This window comes from Pseudophryne corroboree, chromosome 6 (assembly GCF_028390025.1).
Source record: "Pseudophryne corroboree isolate aPseCor3 chromosome 6, aPseCor3.hap2, whole genome shotgun sequence".
In the NCBI taxonomy this organism is placed as follows: domain Eukaryota; kingdom Metazoa; phylum Chordata; class Amphibia; order Anura; family Myobatrachidae; genus Pseudophryne; species Pseudophryne corroboree.
This window is the reverse complement of record NC_086449.1, coordinates 260,918,989-260,940,274: the sequence shown is the minus strand read 5'-3', so window position 1 is coordinate 260,940,274 and position 21,286 is coordinate 260,918,989. Positions and strand designations below refer to the sequence as shown.

Here is a 21,286-nt window from a genome sequence, read left to right as displayed (position 1 = left end):
GACGGATCTCCAAGATTCTGCAGGGGATTTCTCAACCAGTGTGAGATTCAGTTTGAGCTACAACCTGGCAATTTTCCCAGTGACCGTACAAAAATTGCCTACATTATCTCTCTTCTCAGTGGCTCAGCCCTTGATTGGGCATCACCGTTATGGGAGAGGTCCGACACCCTGCTATCCTCCTATACTGCATTCGTGTCAACATTCAGGCGTATCTTCGACGAGCCAGGCCGGGTAACTTCAGCTTCATCTGAGATTCTCCGTTTACGCCAGGGATCATGTACTGTAGGACAATATCTTATACAGTTCCAGATCCTGGCATCCGAACTGGCATGGAACGACGAGGCCCTGTATGCTGCATTCTGGCATGGCTTATCTGAGCGTATTAAAGATGAGTTAGCTACCAGAGACTTACCTTCCAAGTTAGATGAGCTAATCTCACTCTGCACGAAAGTTGATTTACGTTTCAGAGAGAGAGCAACTGAGCGTGGAAGATCATCTGCTCCAAAATCTTCTGCTCCTCCTCCTCGCCAACTGTCACCATCTAAAGATGAGCCCATGCAAATTGGCCGTTCCCGTTTAACTCCTGCTGAGCGCCGAAGACGTCTCTCCGAGTCTCTCTGTCTTTACTGTGCAGCTCCGTCTCACACCATCAATGCCTGTCCCGAACGTTCGGGAAAACTCCAAACCCTAGCTCGCCCAGGAGAGGGCCGGCTAGGAGTAATGATCTCCTCTCCATCTCCTCATGATTGTAATCTCCCAGTGTCGCTCCAAATTGCTCAACGTTATCGGAACGTCATTGCCCTCCTTGATTCCGGAGCAGCTGGGAACTTTATTACCGAAGCTTATGTTAAACGGTGGTCCCTACCCACCGAAAGACTTCCTTCATCCATTTCCTTAACTGCCGTGGATGGCAGCAAGATTTTTGATACAGTTATTTCTCTAAGGACTCTACCAGTTCGTCTGAAAGTGGGAGTTCTTCATTCCGAACTTATTTCTTTTTTAGTGATTCCAAGAGCCACACATCCTGTGGTCCTGGGCCTTCCATGGCTCCGTCTTCACAATCCTACAATTGATTGGACGACTACGCAAATTCTGGCATGGGGTTCCTCCTGTGCTGAGACATGTTTGTTTAAAGTATTGCCTGTCTGTTCTTCCTCCCCCAGGTCGTCTGATGTTCCACCTCCTCCATATCAAGATTTCACGGATGTGTTCAGTAAAGCTTCTGCTGATATCCTTCCTCCTCATAGAGAATGGGACTGCCCGATTGATCTCGTTCCAGGGAAGGTTCCACCTCGAGGCCGAACTTATCCGTTGTCTCTGCCTGAGACGCATTCTATGGAGGAATACATTAAAGAGAACCTAGCAAAGGGGTTCATTCGACCTTCTTCTTCTCCAGCCGGCGCAGGCTTCTTTTTTGTAAAGAAGAAAGATGGTGGTCTGCGGCCGTGCATCGACTACAGAGGTTTGAACGACATTACCATCAAGAACCGCTATCCTTTACCCCTGATTACTGAGCTCTTTGATAGAGTTAGCGGAGCTACCATCTTCACAAAGCTGGACTTGAGAGGTGCATACAATCTCATCCGGATCCGTGAGGGTGACGAGTGGAAGACCGCCTTTAACACCCGTGACGGACATTATGAGTACCTCGTCATGCCCTTCGGATTGAGCAATGCTCCAGCTGTCTTCCAGCATTTTGTCAATGAGATCTTCAGAGACATTTTATACCGTCATGTCGTGGTCTATCTAGATGATATCCTCATTTTTGCTAACAATTTAGAGGAACATCGTTTTTGGGTAAAAGAGGTTCTGTCCCGTCTCCGTGTCAATCATCTCTATTGCAAATTAGAGAAATGCGTCTTTGAAGTCAAGTCCATTCCGTTTCTAGGTTACATTGTGTCCGGTTCCGGACTAGAGATGGATCCTGAGAAACTACAAGCAATCCAGAATTGGCCGATACCCTTAACCCTCAAAGGGGTCCAGAGGTTCTTAGGGTTCGCCAATTATTACAGAAAGTTTATACGAGACTTTTCCACCATTGTGGCGCCTATTACTGCTTTAACTAAGAAGGGTGCTAACCCGTCCAAGTGGTCTGAAGAAGCTACGCAAGCTTTTCATCTTTTAAAACAGCGGTTCATCTCAGCACCAGTTCTGAAACAGCCCGACATCGACTCCCCTTTCATCTTAGAGGTGGATGCCTCCTCCGTTGGAGTAGGAGCAGTGTTATCTCAGAGGGCTAAAGATGGTCATTTACACCCTTGCAGTTTCTTCTCCCGGAAGTTCTCCCCAGCTGAGCGCAACTATGCCATTGGCGACCAGGAGTTGCTAGCCATCAAGCTCGCTCTAGAAGAGTGGAGGTATCTGTTGGAGGGAGCTTCTCATTCAATCACCATACTTACAGACCACAAGAATCTTTTATATCTGAAAGGCGCACAATGTCTCAATCCTCGTCAGGCCAGATGGGCACTTTTCTTTTCCAGGTTCGACTTTAAGCTCCAGTTCTGTCCGGGCTCTCAGAATCGCAAGGCCGATGCCCTTTCCCGCTCATGGGAGCAAGAAAATGAGTCAGAGTTTTCAGACAAGCATCCTATTATAAATCCGTTGGCATTCTCCACGGTAGGGATGGACTCTACGCCCCCACCAGGGAAAAGTTTTGTGAAGCCGATGCTAAGGAAGAAGCTCATGCATTGGGCCCATGCTTCCCGTTTTGCCGGACATACAGGTATCCAAAAAACCCTGGAGTTTATCTCTAGGTCCTATTGGTGGCCAACTCTGAAAAAGGACGTCATGGAGTTTATTGCATCTTGCCCAAAGTGTGCCCAACATAAGGTATCCCGCCAGTCGCCTGCGGGGCAACTGGTTCCACTATCCGTTCCCCGTCGACCATGGACCCATTTGTCGATGGATTTCATTACAGACTTACCCATGTGCAACAAGTTCAATACCATCTGGGTGGTAGTTGACCGGTTCACCAAGATGGCGCACTTCATTCCTCTCACCGGTCTTCCGTCAGCTTCCAAGTTGGCTCAAGTATTCATACAAGAGATCTTCCGACTCCACGGTCTTCCTGAAGAAATTATCTCAGATCGAGGAGTTCAATTCACAGCCAAATTCTGGCGAAGTTTATGTCAAGTCCTCCAAGTCAAGCTAAAGTTTTCCACGGCTTACCATCCTCAGACCAATGGTCAAACCGAGAGGGTGAATCAGGACTTGGAGGCCTTCCTCCGCATCTATGTGTCCTCCTCTCAAGATGACTGGGTTCAATTACTTCCCTGGGCCGAGTTCTGTCATAACAACCAGTATCATTCTTCATCTGCTTCAACACCATTCTTCACTAACTTTGGATTCCACCCTAAAGTCCCTGAGTTCCAACCGCTTCCAGCAACTTCTGTTCCCGCAGTGGATATCACCTTGCATCAGTTTGCCAATATCTGGAAGAGCGTACGATCAGCTCTGCTCAAGGCATCGTTCAGGTACAAGAAGTTTGCGGATAAGAAGCGTCGAGCAGTTCCTGCTCTCAAGGTGGGTGATCGGGTATGGTTATCCACGAAGAATTTGAGGTTAAGAGTTCCCAGTATGAAGTTTGCACCTCGCTATATCGGTCCTTTCAAGATTGAACAAGTCATCAATCCTGTTGCTTACAGACTCCAGTTGCCTCCCTTCTTAAAAATACCCAGGACATTCCATGTTTCCCTGTTGAAACCGCTGATCTTGAATCGGTTTCATTCCTCACTTCCTCCAACTCCGAAAGTCCAAACTCAACGAGGCGTTGAGTATGAAGTGGCCAAGATCCTGGACTCACGTCACCGTTACGGTCAACTACAATATCTTATTGACTGGAAGGGTTACGGCCCTGAGGAACGCTCATGGACCAATGCTTCTGATGTCCATGCTCCTGCCTTGGTCCGGAGATTCCATTCCAAGTTTCCTCAAAAGCCAAAGAAGTGTCCTGGGGCCACTCCTAAAGGGGGGGGTGCTGTCACGATCCGGGTATCTGGACGCCATTACTTACCCTTCAGATGCCTCCTGAGGCTGGCTCAGCGTTCCAGGACCGGATCCCATCCGTTACACTGATGTCCACATTCCTGCCTCCTCTCCTGTCACTCTGAGACGCGGTCACCGCGGCGCCATGTTACATCTGGAATGGCGTTCCCCGCGGCCTCCACCGCTGTCCCTGAGTTCCTGCATGCAGAGTGTCAGAGTGGCGATTACGTCAGCCGCGGCCTCCGCTGTGCCCGCGTGGTTTAGATGTGCAATCATCAGTCTGGCGTCTCCTGTCTCCTGTGGCCGGCGCCGCCATTGCTGTTTCAATTCTCACATGGATTACAAACCAAACTTCCCTCCAAGTGTCTGCATGGGCGCAGCCATCTTGGATTTTGTCATCTGATCATTTCCACCAATCTGCTGTCTGTATTGTTAATCTGCATAATTGCCTAGCCAACCCCTTCCTTGCTGCAGGTATAAATATGCTGTGCCTGAGCAAGGAAGGCGTCAGTGCTTTGGTTGTCAAACCTAGTTCCAGTTTGTCTCTCTCCTGTGGTTGGTTTCCAGGTTCCAGTTCCTATCTCCAAACCTCCACTAAAGAGACCCGCACCAGCATTCCACCTGCGGTGTAGCCTGACTCTCCTATCCTCATTGGATTCATCTGCTTCCAGCTACAGAACCACCTGCTTTCTGCATCCAGCTTCCAGCAGAGGTCAGCTCTTCTTAAAGTGCCGGTACCCTTTTCTGCATATTATCATTTATCACCGGCATTATAATTTCACCGCTCTCAATCTCCAAACATCACTTCATATTTCATCGCTCTCAAGCTACATTTATTATTTGACTGGTTCCAGCCAGTACCCACTCCGTGTCAACATCAGTCTGGTTCCAGCCAGTACCCACAGCAGCCGTTTTATCCACAGCAGCCCAGCTTTTCCTGGAACACCAGCTGGTACGATCCTGGGCTATCTCCATTGCTACAGTCGGGCCTGGTAAGGACTTTCCAACTAGAAGATTATAAGAACTATCTCACACTACCAGAGCCCTGTGGCCCTTGCCACCCTGTAGTACCCAGGAACTGTATTTATTCTCTGCTGATTTTTATGTTTTCTTTTACTACTGCTGTGTTACGGAGTTTTGTCATAAATAAACATCATTGACTTTTATCCTGGTTGTCGTGGTCACGCCTTCGGGCAATTCTGTTACATGTTACTTACATGTCTAGGGGTCTGATACAACCTCCCAGGTTCCACTATACCTCAGCCCCTACAACTGAGGCTGCCTCCCGTCAGCTCAGGCCCTCAGTTGTGACAGGCGCTGAGTGCCATGGCAGGCATACTCAGCTTTTCTGCCCGCTTCTGCTGCTGCCCTAGACACAGTCTCGCGAGATTTACGTCATGATCCCGCGAGACTCTGACTACAGTGAAGCTCGGCGGCGGTGGCTGTCAGGTAACAGCTGAGCCGCTGAAGAGGAAAAAAATGGAGACAGCTAAATGCTGTACTCCAGTTTTATGTTAATAGCAGTGGGAAGTCTGGGGACAATGTGTGGGGGCCCCTAATCTGTGGGGGGCCAAGGACGACTGCCCCTGTCGTCCCTCCCATAATCCTTCCCTGCCTATATCAACCGAATGGTTCATGTGGGCATTATACAAAGGTGCAGCAGTATATACTTTGTTATCCTATATAAGTTATAAATATCTTCTTTGTACTATTCTAATTCTTTTTATAGGGAAAACTCTGGAGAATACTGGAGTTTGACAATGGAGGCTCTGCCTCTCCTGCCTACCCTGGTCGCACGTCACTGAATTACACCATTCTTTCTGAACTGACTCTTCCTAATGAAAGCAAGAACAGTTAGTCTGCAAAAAGCTTGCCCTCTGACCTTCTTACCAGTCCTCATTAGCTGTATACCTTATAATATATGTTCCACTACTTTCTTTTCTTCAAAAACTTCTATAATTCCTCAAAATCTTTAGTACCAGACATGGGAAATATATATTCAATGGCAAACAGTCACGTCTGACTTGCTAGTTATGATGCTTCATACATAGTATATGCAGATTTAATTTAAAAAGTGAGAATAAAAATTGTTTCCTTTACACTTCTGACCCTTCTCACTGTTGTGATTTTACCTATGGGGTTGTCTTTTCAGTGTATTTGTGCTACTCATGCTGAGATAAAGGTGCCTTTTAAAAGCTGAATGAAGGACTTTTTTGTGTAAATTTGATTTGTCCTTCAACTAAACCCAGGATAACCCACCTCATCAGAGGCTTAGTCTAAATTGCTTTGCAAGCTGTTGCTGAAAGCCCAAGTGGTTGTGGGGTTAAGCATCAGCTGATTCATCTGGGAGCAATAGGAACGCATATGATTTCTTCACAGGACAAAATACAAAAATAAAACCACTATGCCAATAAAAACACATTGTGATGCTTCAAATACCACTTGGATTAGTGCACAGATTGGCAAGGGATGTGCATTTCCCTTCAAACCCAGTTTATGTTTTTTTTAAGCTTTTAAGGAAATCTTTCAAAAATGCATGTGTCTCGGTGAAAATATGTGTTCGAGGAATGGACATTTGATTTTTTGACAAATTATATTACTGATCACTACTACACCTGTTAACCTATTTTAAAAAATAAATAAAGGGGGTGTGGCCACGGCAGCAAGGGAGTCAGACACGTTTGTCTGGAGCTTCTCTGTACCTCTAACCTGTAGCCCATCCTGCACTGTGTCCAGGCTCCTGGCCCGTCAGTCACCTGCGATCCTGTGCCACTGCTGGTGTGCTGAGAGGCTGCCCTGTCCTTCCTGCCTGGTGGCGCAGCTGAGCTCTGTGATTGCGGCCTGTGCACTCTGGGAGCCTCCGTGGTGGTAGCGGACTTCCGGTTGCGCACCGCCGCCTTCCCGGCTCCCGCTTCAGAGGCGCAGTCCGCACTACCCTGCCTCCTTCATATGCGGTTGGCCCTCTGTGCTGGAGGATTACTGCGCTGACTATACCCTGCACCCTGCGCTTGGGAGTTTGTGAAGAGAAGTGGAGGCCTGTGTGTCCGGCGGCCATCTTGTGGGAGTGTGCTTTTCCCTGACTGCACATCCAGTCTGCAGCCTTTCCTGGGGATACAAAGCTCCTGGCAGCCCCTTTCAGGTACTGTGCTCTGCAATATTGGTGGCTGCTGTTTCTGCCTCTGTCCAGGCTCATCTGTTATTATATACTATTCCCTGCCATTGCTGGACTGGTGGTTTGCTGCCCTGATTGCTATCTCATATTACTGGGCCTTCTTTTGGGAACCCCTGCTTTATTGCCCTAGGATTTACCTGTGTCTCTCTGCCTTTGCTTGGCTCACTTTTTTTGCACTATGGTGAAAGGAGGCTCTGCTGCGGCCAAGCTGGAGAAGTATGCCAGACAATCTGCAACTCAGGCTCCTGCCTCCTTGCCCTTACCTGATCAGTCTGCTCATCCTGACCCTCCTTCTGCGGCGGACCCCAGCTCCCCACCTTCGCCGTCTATGCAACAGGTGCTTGAGGCTATTGCAGGCAGTGAAAAGCATATACAACCAAACAACAGAGTGGTCCACAAGCACCGCTAGAAAAGACCAATGCCAGTCTCCGAAGTATCCGCCCGAATGTCCTGTTATAGAAGATTATTCAGTGGAAGAACAGAAGATCACATCAGTAAAACCACACTTTATATTCTCTTCATGCAGTGAGCTGGTATCTCAGGACTGACCTTTTCTTAATAAAATGCGTACATCAAAAGGTTTCTTTAACTCTTTGTGTGCAATGACAGCAGATATGCGATAGACCTTGTCTTATCCCTTATGGAAGGCACTCACCTGAACACTTCTCCCTATATTCCTTGAAAGGTTTCTTTTCCGTGCCTCCACCAAGTAGTATTAGGGTTTAAGACTTCCGTCCACCACCACGTAGAATTTAGAGGACAATTGGAAAAGGATTTTTGTCCAAACAAAAATATTTATAGTACAGTCACATTCATAAAAATTATAAAAAAAATGTAATCCATGGAAATTAATAAAAACAATCCCCTCAGGCTATCAGTTTGTTCCACCATACATCCTCAGTAAGACGGACGCTCAATCTTTCCCATTAAAAAACATTAATTATCCATGGGAAGAGAGCTATCTCGGCATGAGAAACCAGTCCTTATGTGGATGAACAAGCTTTAAAGAAAAAAACATCAAACCTGGGGTCCAATAAGCACCAAGCACCAATGCCTTTCGGATGATTTATCCTTCCTCAGGGTGTGAAAAGCGTCTGTCTGACAAAATGGAGAAAGTGCAGTGTGATTTATCCTTACTGCGGCAGGATGTGCAAAGTATTCGAGAACGAGTTGGGGAGGTCGAGACCCGTGTCTCCACGCTGTAAGATGTGAGTGGCCCTCTGAAACAAAATGTTTCCTCCTTGTCTCAGCAAGTTTCCTCTATCCAAACTAAGCTATTGGACATGGAGGGACGTCTGCATAGGAATAATGTCCGGTTCATTGACCTGCCGGAGAAAGAAGAGGGTTCACACCCTGATGAATATCTGGAGACCTGACTTAAGAAATTGTGTGGCGCAGCCTCCTTCACTCCTCAATTTGCAGTTGAACGTGCTCACAGGATCCCTTTCTGGCCTTTACCACCTGGTGCCCCTCCGCGCACGTTCATTACAAAGTCTTTGCATTATAAGGACAGAGACAGGGCCCACTCACCAGGAATGGTGTGCAGATATCCACTTTCCCCTAATTTTGCCGCAGATGTCCAAAAACACAGGGCTCAAATCATGCCTATCAAGAGACGCCTTTGAGACCTTAACCTCTCTTACTCCATGCTATTTCCTTCAGGCTTCGAGTGGTGGCGGAGGGGGAATCTACTTTCTTTAATACTCCTCGGGAGGTGGCTGCTTGGCTTGACCGATATGCACTGGTTGGCCAACAAATGGCTCCGGACTGAATTCTTTTGACGCATAATTGGTGTTCTGTCCTGGACATATACATATTAATCTGGGGAGCCACCATGCGTTGGTGGTATTAGAGTTCTTGTTTTACTGCTTTCAGATATACGTTGAATTTTTACTGCTTGCTGTGATTGTTTAGTGTATACATTATTTTGCATTTTGGGTTTGGTTTAAGGAGTGAAGTATGCCATTGTTCGGGGAGGTATACAGGGTGGGGGGCAGTTGGATTTTGGGTTTGTTATTTTACTGTTGTTGTTTTTTTGCTGACTCCATGTTTGTGCACCGCAGATGTCTGTTTGTCCTGTATTATGATGGTCAGTATGCGTGTGCTCCTCCCCATACTTTTTTATTTTTCTCTGTTATTGCTATCCTTATCCTGTATTTTGCCCTGTGTGTTTTATGTCTGCTCTACGATTTTTAGCCTGGGCTGTCCGGGGACTCAATGATAGAGTGAAGTGCTCCCTAGTCCTCAAAATGATTAGGAAGTATGACCCGGACATCGCCTGCCTTAGTGAAACACATTTAGAGTCTGTTATCACTTTGCAGACCGTGGGTTGGGTGGGCATATCTTGCCTCGCATTCCTCTTTCGCAAGGGGTGTCTCTGTTTTGATTATAAAGACGGTACAGTTTGAATTACTATCCCTGCAGACTGTTCCTCAAGGTAGATTTGTTTTTATAGACTGTAAACTGTACTCACAACAGACCTTTATATTAGCTGTTTACCCCCCCCCCTTCCTTTTTCGTATGATGTTTTGCAAAAGGCAGCCATTTTTATAGCTGCCTCTCCGAATACCCCTGTTATCTGCTTGGGTGACTTTAATAACCTCTTAGACATTTCCCTTGATAAATGGAGAGTACCTTCTTCCCCTGTGACTGGCAGTGGCACCTCGAAATTTGCAGGTTATGTCGACAGTTTAGGCTGGGTGGATGCATGGAGGACTCGTAATCCGTTGTTACAACAGTTTTGTTGTTTCTCTAAGACGCATGGCTCCTTCTCCAGAATTGACCTGGCCCTAGTATCACCTTTGCTTCTTCCCAGAATTTCTGATATTCACTATGAGGCTAGGGGAGTCTCTGACCACTCACCTTTATTGCTGTCACTCAATGTTGAATGCCAAAGGGGTCACTCTTACTGGAAACTACATCTGTCTTGGTTGGCACAGATTGGTGTTAATGTTGAGTTGATGGGACAGTAGGAGGACTATTTTAATATTAACCTTGGTTCTGCCCCCTGGCAGTTGTTTGGGATTCATTTAAAGCCTTCTTATGAGGCACATATATTAGAAGTATAGCTGTCATTAAATCATCCCAATGGCGCACTGAGAAAGACTTAGAGTCTGACTTTCGGGATTTGGAGATACAGTACCTGAGGGATGATTCTCCCATTACCAAGACTCGCTGGCAGGTGACTCAATCAGCTTGGTTAGTCCACCTGGCAGATAAAAATTCCCGAAGCCTTATGTTCCATGCAAATTCCTTATATATGCATGCTGACAGGCCTGATAGCCTGTTGGCCCATTTAGTTCATTATGATCGCCCGGAGACTGTTGTAACACAATTGATTGACCCTGCTGATATTACTGTTACTACAACACCTGATATTGCACAAGTGTTTTTGTTTTTTTACAAGGAGGTATATAGATCTAGGTTGTGCTACTCTGACCAGGAGCTGTCCCGATATCTTGCGACAGTTCCTCTTCCTAAATTGTCAGCTGCTGCGTTTGCTTTCCTGGATGTTCCTATCACTACTGATGAGATTTCTACAGCTATGTGTACCCTTCTGACTCAGTCTTGGTCTTCCTGAATGCGGCCAAGGCCTTCGATAGTGTGGAGTGACCGTATCTGTGGGAGGCTATGAGAGCCATGGGTTTTGGTCCTAAGTATATCCAATGGATTCAATTGCTGTATCAACAACCTTGTGCCAGGATCTCGGTGAATGAGTATGTCTCACATCCCTTTACACTGTTCTGTGGCACCAGACAGGGGTGTCCTCTTTCTTCCGCATTGTTTGCATTGGCCATTGAGCCACTTGCTTGTATGCTCCAGTCTCACCCGGATATAGTGGGATTGAGTGCAGGTACCAGAACTGACAAGGTAGCTCTCTATGCAGACGATCTCCTTTTATTCTTGCATGACTATGTGCTTTCTATGCCCTTGGTTTTGCAAGTTATTGATAACTTTGGTAACTACTCGGGTCTCTTCATAAACTGGAATAAGTCTTATATTATGCCTGTGGTGGGTCCTCCTCCCGATGTCCTGAAGGTTTCCCTACCTTTGTGCTGGACTACACAATTTACATACCTGGGTATTCAGGTTACGAATAACCCTTCTGAGTTTGTCCCTTTGAATTTAGATCCCTTAATGCAGTATATTATTCATAAGACTACGGTTTGGTGCAAAGTCCCTTTGACAGGAACCGGCAGGGTCAATCTAGTCAAAATGATACTGTTACCCAAAATTTTTTATATTCTTTCCTTCCTTTTTTAGGAAGTTGGGCAGTGTGCTCTCCTCCTTGGTCTGGGCCAATAAAAGGCCTAAAGTTCAATTGGCTCCTCTCACTAGGTCCAGACTGGATGGGGGATTGGCACTCCCCGACTTTCAATTGTACTATTATGCTGCTCAAATGTCGCATATACGGACTTGGTTACAAGATGTTGATGTTTGCTTACTACATTATGTGTTTATCCACTGAGCTCACTCCACTGCAGGTTTTACTGAGTGGGACTATGTCTACATATTCTCCTCCTATTGTTTTCCAATCTGTTAAAATCTGGCAGGCACTCTGTAAATTGGCTAGGTTTGAGGATTTGGATCCAGATATCCCCCTTTGGCATTCCCGTTGGCTTCCTGAGTTGAACTCTTTTGATGGTTGGATGGCATGGGCCCCTAGGGCTGTCGTATCCCTATCTCAGGTGTACTGTGATGGTGTATTAAAATCGTTTCAAAACTTAAAGTGGAGTTTAACCTGCCTAATTCCTTTTTTTATAGGTACCTCCAACTCAGGCATGTACTCGCAGGGCCGGATTAACAATGGGGCGGATGGAGCTGCAGCTCCAGGCCTCCCATTGAAAATAGGCCCACCAGAGATCCCCTGCAGTGCAGTCAGGGATTGACAGATTTTTTTTTCTATCTCCCAGCCACCCGAATAGCATTACTGACGCTGTTTAGCCCTGGGCCCGGCCCACACACAGTACCGCACGCAAGGTGGGAGTACCCGGAACTCTCCCTGCCCCACTCTGATCGTCATAATTATTTTTTTTAGAGTTGGAGCCAGCTGTATTTATTTCCATTTCAGTTCAAACCGCTACCGCGATCGCGATCACCGCTGTGCTGCAGGGAGCTTCTGTCTGCATTGCAGAGCTCTCTGCACAGAACTGACAGAGAATCTCTTGCTCAGACACACAGCAGCTCCGTGTGTACGACGTGCCACATACCTCACATTTTGCAGTGACCTGGTGCCCACCACTTTCCTCCTCTCAGCTGGGCCCTGGGTATGTGTGTGTATGTTTGTACGTATGTGAGGTACATATGTGTGTGTGTACATTTGTATGTATATGTAGTACAGTATGTGTGTGTGTGTGTGTGTGTGTGTGTGTGTGTGTGTGTGTGTGTACGTTTGTTTGTATATATGTGTAGTGTAGTATATGTGTGTGTCTATCTTGACTAGGTTCCCTATCCTGTGTATCCCTTTTTTTAATATGTGCAAAATATATACTCTTGAGGATTGGTCCATTATATGTGTTTTTTTAACTCCCAGATTGTCCTACTGTTTGTTCCACCCCTTCTTATTTTACTTATGAAGTCCCCTGTATAGTTTGCACTGGAACTTATTATACTATGTGATTTTTGATATAATTGTGAGTTGTTCACACATATTTGATTACTCCTTGGCATCAGCAATTTATGTTGCTGTTTGTACTTTTAAGTCTGTTTTTTTTTTTAGAATCCCCCTGTTACTCTATTTCTATTTATCACTAGATGCGTCCCAGAATGTTAAATGCATGAGCTCTGGCTAATGAGTCAGGACCCCAAAAGTTCAAGTTATCAATATCATAGTCACTTCCGGTTGCATTACAGAGTGTGGAACGCATGTTTTTTTCTGGTAGCAGTGCAGATCTCTCCAGCCACGTAGGGGACGGTGGTCGTGGCAAGTGATCCTGGTGGTTAGCTATTACAAAAAAAAAAAAAGTATAGCAGGTTGGCGAGACATATATTTATTGAACAGAAGCATTGTGTGGATGCATCGATTTGTTCACCATGGGGATGAAAATGCATTTCAGTAAACGTTTGTATTCTTAGGGGGTGTATTCAATAGCTGTCGGGTCCTTTCCGACGGAAAGGACCCTTCAACACTCTATTTAATGCCGGGCCAAACCCGACAGGTTCGGCCCGTTCCCGACAGTGTCAATCCGACTTTTTTTAAAGTCGGATTGACATTGTCAGAAACTGGGCTAAAACCTGTCGGGTTTGGCCCCGCTTCTGACGATACATGTGGGATCCGCGTGTATTCCGACAGTCTTCTGACAAGTCAGATTTCCAGATTTGACGGAAGAAACAACCCAACCTTGAATAGATCGGAACCCCCTCCCATTCTCAATCAGTCGGAATCTGCCGTCTTTCCGACAAGACAGCAGTTTCCGCCTCTTATTGAATATACCCCTTAGACATTAGAGAATGTACAGTATGATTAGAGAAGTATTATTACATTTGATTCTCTCCCTACAACTTATCTGGGTGGTATCAGTCTATGGGGAGAATTCAAATAGCTGCGGTAATATTCTATGCGTTAGTTGATCCCCTGGAACTATCCAATTAGCCCCAAAGTGCGGGCAACTGGCAGCACTGACCAGAGATTTTTTTCTGGACCTCGGCAGGCTCTGAAAAAAAATCTCTGATAAGTAGGTTGTTTTTGTGAATTGTGCAGCGAAAACACATAGGCCTTGAATTTATAATGGATTCTGTGCATTTTCGCTCGAAAACAGATAATTTTGGGGCACAAAAACTGGGCTTTAATTGAATAGCCCAAAGCAAAAATAAGTGAAAAGAGCAGTTTTTTGCGCCCCCAAAATTATCAAGGCTTATTGCGTTTCACCCTATATAAGTATTATTTGTATAGTGATCACCTGAATTTTTTCTTTCATTGACAGTAATAGACTGCCTGGTACAGCGGCCTATTACTTCGTTGCCGGAAGATTCACAATGCCACATACTGGCCTTTCTCACCTGTTTGTCAAAATGTAACCTAGTCTTGAGGCCGTTCTCCTAACCCACTGCCTTATGCATTGACCATCTCTGCCTCACTTACTTCCTGCCATCAGGCCACCTTCCGCTTGCTCGCACCTCATGTCACGTGTCTGTCTTCCCCTCCCCCTAGATTGTAAGCTCCTTGGAGCAGGGCCCTCTTCCCTCCTGTTCTCACACTTCTACTACAGCTCTCTCTTGTCTGGGGCTGTCTATACCTGCATCTCCTCTCTGTCGTTACTGTTCATCTCTGCCTATGGCTGCCCGCACCCAGTAGTACGCCGATTACTCCTTTGCTTCCTTACATCTTGGCTGTAGTGTGTACTGAGAATTGTGCTGCTAATTGTTGCCTGTGCTCTGTTTTAGTTTTTCAGTTACTGAAGTTCTGTGTATTGTTCTAATGTCTGCCGTATGTATGACATTGCAAAACACTTGTGGCGCCTTATAAATAAAATGTAATAATAATAATAATACTACTAATACTCAGTTAAACCAGGGGCAGAGTTCTTCTCGTGCACATGCTGCGCCCCCTGACCCTACTTCTGCTCCTCCCACAGTCCTCTGTTATGTCTCCCTCCACCTGATGCTCTCTTCTTGTGTGCCACTCAGAGAAGTACTGGGCAGGTATTGTGGTTGGGAGGATGTGCCGTCAGGTTGAGTTTTACCCTGAATGGTCTGGGTCCTGGACGTGATAGCAGTGCTGGATGTGGTTCAGATGTGGCTGCAGCTGTCTATATTTGACTGCATCATTCATACCACTGCCCCCTTAGAAAATGTTGCATTCAACCTATATCTTTGAACCTTCCCCACTTTTGTCTCTGTCCTTCATGCCTGCGCTACTGGTTCTTTTAGCATCTGTGCTTTCATGTTCCCATCTCACTTGTGGTTCTGCTCCCTTTCCTTCTGTTCTTCTGCCCCTTTTCCACCTGTATCACTGCCCCCCTCTCCACCTATATATCTGGCTTTCCCCCTGCCTGTCTTTGCCCTCTACTTGTGCCTCCCCTTTCTCCACACTTATGTCTCTGCAGCATCACACCTGTACCTCTGCCCCCTCCCCACCTGTGTCACTGCCTCTTTTACCACCTGTGTCACTGTCTCCCTCTGCACCTGTTTCTATCCCCCCTTACCATCTGTATCTCTGCCCACTTCACCACATGTGTTTCAGCCCCTATTGTCACTTGTGCCTCTTCCTCCCAAACCACTAGTGCTTCTGACATCAGAGTGCCCGGTGGCAGTAATGCAGGGGAACCCTGAACAGGATAAGGAGATCAGGTCAGTGGACTGTGTTGGATATATCCCCTGCACTGTTGAGAATAGGCAGACGTCCAGAGTAGTCCCTCACATCCGCAGGGACCAGGACGCGTTAAGTACGCAATCAGAGATGGAGGCAGATACATGACCCAAAAAACGGTCGCGACGCACCTGCATTTTTTTTACCCAGTACCTGTTACCTCCCCCAAATGTTCCTTTCCTGTCAATCACTATTCTAATAAATCCACTATCCACAATCCTCACTGGAAGCGGCTTTGCTAAGATGTTAATCACTCAGTTGCGTGAACATCGGCATTGCTTACAAATCGGAATCAGGCCCATAGTGAGGAGAGGTAGCGTAGTGATGTAGTATACCACTATACCCTCCCTTCCCACACAAGGAGAACTCTGTGACGCTGATATCCCCGTGGCGGCACACAATAGGCCCTTCATAAATTTCAGCTCCAGGCCTATGTGGACCTTAATCTGGTACTGTGTACTCCAAACGCAATTTAGGTACTCCCCGCCCTCAATTAGTGTGTTTCCTACTAAGATCTTTCTCCTTAGCCTTGGGCGTACTAAGACAGTCTCTTTGGGTTATTCCTTTCTTGTTGCTCAGTCTCACATTGATCCTCTCTCCCGTCTCTGAGCGAGCTGGGAGACTGACTTGGGTGTAATGGATAATGAAGAGTGGAATCTCGCTAGAGAATACCCTCGTACAGCTACAAAGTCTCTCAGATTTCAGCAGATTCAGTTTTATATTCTCCACATGACCTATATGACCCCTGTGAGACTGGGCAGGATTGGAGTTGGTCACTCTACGTTGTATCCTAAATGTAATATTTCCAGGGAACTTTTTGGCATTTAGTTTGGGACTGTAGCGTATTACAAGTATTCTGGATGGGGGTCAGGTCGATTCTGGAAGATACGGGTATCCCGTCAGTGGTCCTTACTCCGAAGTTATGTGCCCTTGGCACGGGTGTCTCTGATTCCCTCTCTAAATGGGAGGAATTGTATCTATATAATATGTGTGCCTTAGCAAAAGTGTGTATTGCCAGGAAGTGGATGGCGCATACTGGACCCACATTATCCTCTTTTAAAACATTGGTTACTGATACTGTATTTAAGGAACGCTATGTCTATATGTAAAATAATGCTAGTACTAGGTAGGGGAAAATTTGGTCTTTCTGGCTTGAATCTGCGCATTTCTACACCAGATTTTCCTCTGTAACTTTATTTTTCCATTGTATGGGGGTACTGATTACTGTTGTGCGAAGTTGTGGACGGGCTAGAGCGTTGCGGTGCACTTGGGGTTCTAGTCATCATGTTGCCTTTTGTTTTTCTTTGGTTTACTTTGGTTTTCTTGCCTGTTTAGGTAAGTTGCAAAAATGAAAAATTTGTATTGAGGAGGATATGAGTATGCACGTACAATATATTATTATTTTCCAGAATTGATTCTGTATATATGATATATGTTGTCACCTGTTATCTTGCCAATCTTTGCATCAGATTGTCTGTTTTGGATTGTTATTTCGTGCATGTACTGCCTTCTCTTCAATAAAAAAAATTACTCTATTTAAAAAAAATAAAAAAAAAATAAAAAAAATATTTATATTATTTTCTTTACTGTGCCTCTATTTCACTTAGCCTTCCTGAGGCAGATGTACTAAGCTTTGTAGAGTGATAAAATGTAGAAAGATAAAGTACTATCCAAATAAGGAACTGATTGGTTTGTAGTTTATCTCTCTCTCCACTCTCTCTCCAAGGCTTAGTACATTTGCCCCATGGCCTGTGTCTTGTTAATAGCTGAGCTGAGTTAACCCTCCTGTGTATTCACACTAGAAGGAGCTTTTTCTCCTGCCTACCTGAACCTCCTAAGCATAATTGAATTGTATATTTTATATGGATATGAATTTCCTAGCTTGGAAGTTAACTGCATGCACTGTGTATAGATCACGGAGGTCTTGGAGTCTAATTCAGAGGTTGTTGCAGGTACAGTTGCATCTTTTGGCAGTCATCCATCTGCGGCTTTATGCAAATGCTACTACATAGACCTTCCCTGGTGCACATCTGTGTGTATAATACCCCTTTCACATCACCAATGCTAGGTCCCACCCGGGAATTGGAAACGGGTCCTTCCTGGGTGGGACCCGGCCTTGGACCCTTAACAGCTGCTGGGTTGGGTTGCCATAGCTGTGGGGGCGGAGTCTGCAGTGGGGGCGGAGCTGGGAGATGAGCTAATCTCCGCGTCGCCTCTCCCTGTGTAGTGAGCGGGTCCCATCGACCCGGCAACCTGTTCACACTGCCACTTACCCGGTATTCAACCCGGGAATATTACTGCTTTATTCCCGGGTTGAATTTCCGGGTCAGGCGACCCAGGAATTCGACCATGGCCCCTTTCACACCGCACACCGACCCACGTCGACCCAGCAATATGTCGGGTTGATACCGGGTTATTTGTGCAAGGACTGAGACACCCTCTGTGAGCATCCATAGATGCTGTAATACTGCCTGGTGCATTAAGTTTTGATATTGCAGACTGAAAACTTACACCAGCCCTACGGCAGGTGCAGAGCATACTTGCCTACCTGACCCTCTCCATGAGGGAGAAAATGCTCTGTTCCTGGACTTTCCTGGTAATGTAGGAATACCATCACCTGTGGTGAAACACCTTTCTTATCAATTAACTAGCTCACCACAGGTGATGGCAATCATACATTACCAGGAAAGTCCAGGAACAGAGCATTTTCTCCCTCATGGAGATGGTCAGGTAGGCAAGTATGGTGCAGAGTTGCTGTCTGAGTATGGCCTCCACTGTGAACGATTGAGGGTCTCTGCACACAAACACTTCAGCAGCACGCCCGCAACATCCAATAACACGCCCATAAGACTGACTATTTTTCTGCATCCTAATAGCCACCTCCTAGTCACCGCCCCAGGCATTCCCAGCACTTTTCCAAGCCATTTTTAATACTGAGTCAATCGCAACAGCGACTTTGTGCGCAGACACTGTACACATGTGCCGTAAAAGCTTTTAGAGTGTTCATGCTCTGTGCATTGAAACTGGTCCTTTGTATGAGAACACTATTATCAGACTTCTCAATATTTCAGATAGCCAAATAAGGGCACTTGCGATTTGTAGAAACATGTACTTTTGTTGACCTTCCCTTTTAATATGTGCAAATATTTTAATAGACTGCAGACACAAAGTAACACAAACACTTTCTTTAAGCAGAATGATGCTTTAGCAGACGGGTGGGTTATGTTTGCACCTTTAGCTCATTAGTTAGCTCCAATTAGAGTGTGTTATCTTTTCTAAATTGAATGAGTTATAGGATGTAAATTACAGTTGCCCTTTCTGTAAAAAAAATAGCCATGTAATGTGGGTGAAGAAGTCAGTAAAAGGTTATGAGATATCATATGTTATATAGTTATTGGGCTACATCAGTGGTTCCCAAACTTTTTTAAATCATGGCGCCCTAGAGCATCAGATTATTTTTAATGGCATCCCTAGGCCAAAAGTTTCTTATTGCAGAAAAAATAAATATTAATAAATTAAGTAAATTGTGTTTATATGTCATCCTTAGGCATACCTCCCAACTGTCCCAATTTTCGCAGGACAGTCCCCTGTTTTCTGGACTTTCCCACTGTCCCACCTGCGGGCAGCAGTGTCCCGTGGTGGTGGGGGGGCAAAGCCACATCCCTTTTACTGAGGCCACACCCCTTTTGGGGCGGGGGCGGCTTTGTTGCACAACTTGAGTCCCAACTCTCAGCTAGGGCAAATTGGGAGGTATGCCTGAACTTCCATTGGGGCAGATGTATTAACCTGGAAAAGGGATAAAGAAGTGATAAGTGCAAGGTGATAACGCACCAGCCAGTCAGCTCCTGTCATTTTTAAAATCCGTAATGATTGGCTGGTGCGTTATCACTGCTTTATTGCTTCTTTATCCCTTCTCCAGGTCTATACATTTGCCCAATTGTGTGGTGAGGGACAGGATTTGCTTCTGTCTTCGCAGAGGAGTTTCTGATTTTCACAGTTGTAAATATAAATGAGTGTTAAAAATATGGTAAATCTATAGAGATGTAAATTCGAGACATCTTAATGTAAGTAAATATTAATCCATGGTTCTTGGCGTTACTCGAGGAGCAACCTTAGCAGATATGGTAAAAAAGTGACAGGACCATTTTTGTATTTTATTAAATTCTACCCACTCCGTTTGGACGTTATCATTCACGCAACGCAAGCCACACATCGGTAATGGCATCATTATGTCAGCCCCCTTTTTATCCCTTTAGGGGAGGTTTATTAAAATTGTAATTACGTAGCTTTCCTATTTCGTACCTGAATACCTATGTTACATTTCAGCTTCCTAACATATTGGGAAGTAAGAGAATTAGTGTTGTGAGTGCTTTCGCACACACACACATATATATATATATATATATATATATATACTGTATATAGATCGACAGCCACCAGCCTTGGTTTTGTCTATTACATTGACCATAAATAATTTGAATTGATACTGGACCACCAACCCAGGATGCCCCTGCAAGTGCTCCAAGGCACCCAAGGGTCCACGGCACACAGTTTGATACCCACTGGGCTACATAGTATTGGAGAAGCTCTTTTAATATGTTGTATCTACCAGTCATGTTACAGTATATTAAATATGAAGTGTTTTCTCCTACAGGGCACTGCACATACTAAATGTAGGTATCCGGCTGCCAAATGTCCCTGGATAATGTTCTCAAATGATCCGTTATAGGGTTAAAGAACTTGCAAAAAGTGGTACAGTAGGGAAATGTTATGGTGCCAGTTATAGTTGAAATAGGAGAGAATTGATGAAATACTCTATACAGCATAGTGAAATTAGTCACAATGCCTATAATTGGGTTCCTGATTTAATCGAACATATCCCAACCTATCTAAATCAATGGAGAGAATGTAGACATTGGGCATCATTTAACTGTTTTCAATAAGTATACTGTTGTAGTGCTTTCAATAAACAGAAGCTTAATCAAAAGGATACATTGTTATTGGCATATAATTAATGAACTGAATATGTACTATGAGCTAACATGGATCTCGTGCAAAAAAACACCAATTATTGCATATAGAGTTTTTAAGAAAATGTCTGCTTAGTGTCAAAGCGTGTTATTTAACCAAAACCATGCATTTCATAATATACTTGTGAACAATAAATCATTAATTTTGTACTGTTGGAGCCAGTCTGGTTCTCGTCAGATGGTGACTGCCTTGCAAGGATTTCCGAGTCCTCTCACGAAATGGCTGGCTGAGTCGTGTATGCTACAGGCAGCTCTGGGCACTGGAAGGAAGGCCTTGATGCCTAAATAAACACAAACTGCCACAATTAGGAATAATTACACCACTTAATAATTTCCAACTAAATACATGTACATGTACTCTGCGTATGTACTTGCTTGGGTTATAAAGCACTCATCAAGTGGATTTTCATGTACAGTAATAACAGCATAATTAAAACTGAAGTAAAAATGTAACACAAAGCATTATAGCTGTGGCCTTGATGGGAAAAAAGGGCAAAGAGCAGGCGCTAAATCTTGTGAGTAAAATTCTATTTATACATAAGTGGTTTATTTACTAAACAGTAGTTTTATGAACCACTGGTCTTCAGCAGTTTGACCACCATGGCCCTCATTCCGAGTTGATCGCTCGCTAGCTGCTTTTAGCAGCATTGCACACGCTAGGCGCCGCCCTCTGGGAGTGTATCTTAGCTTAGCAGAATAGCGAACGAAAGATTAGCAGAACTGCTCGAAAATCTTTTCCTGCAGTTTCTGAGTAGCTCCAGACCTACTCCTAGATTGCAAGCAGCTCAGTCC

The 21,286-nt window shown here is 45.2% G+C and overlaps 1 protein-coding gene across 1 annotated transcript in view; it reads left to right on the top strand.

The window, feature by feature from the left end:
- The window catches only part of ADAMTSL3 (ADAMTS like 3), a 788,444-nt gene that overhangs the window by 430,041 nt on the left and 337,117 nt on the right, over positions 1 to 21,286 (top strand). The window lies entirely within an intron of this gene.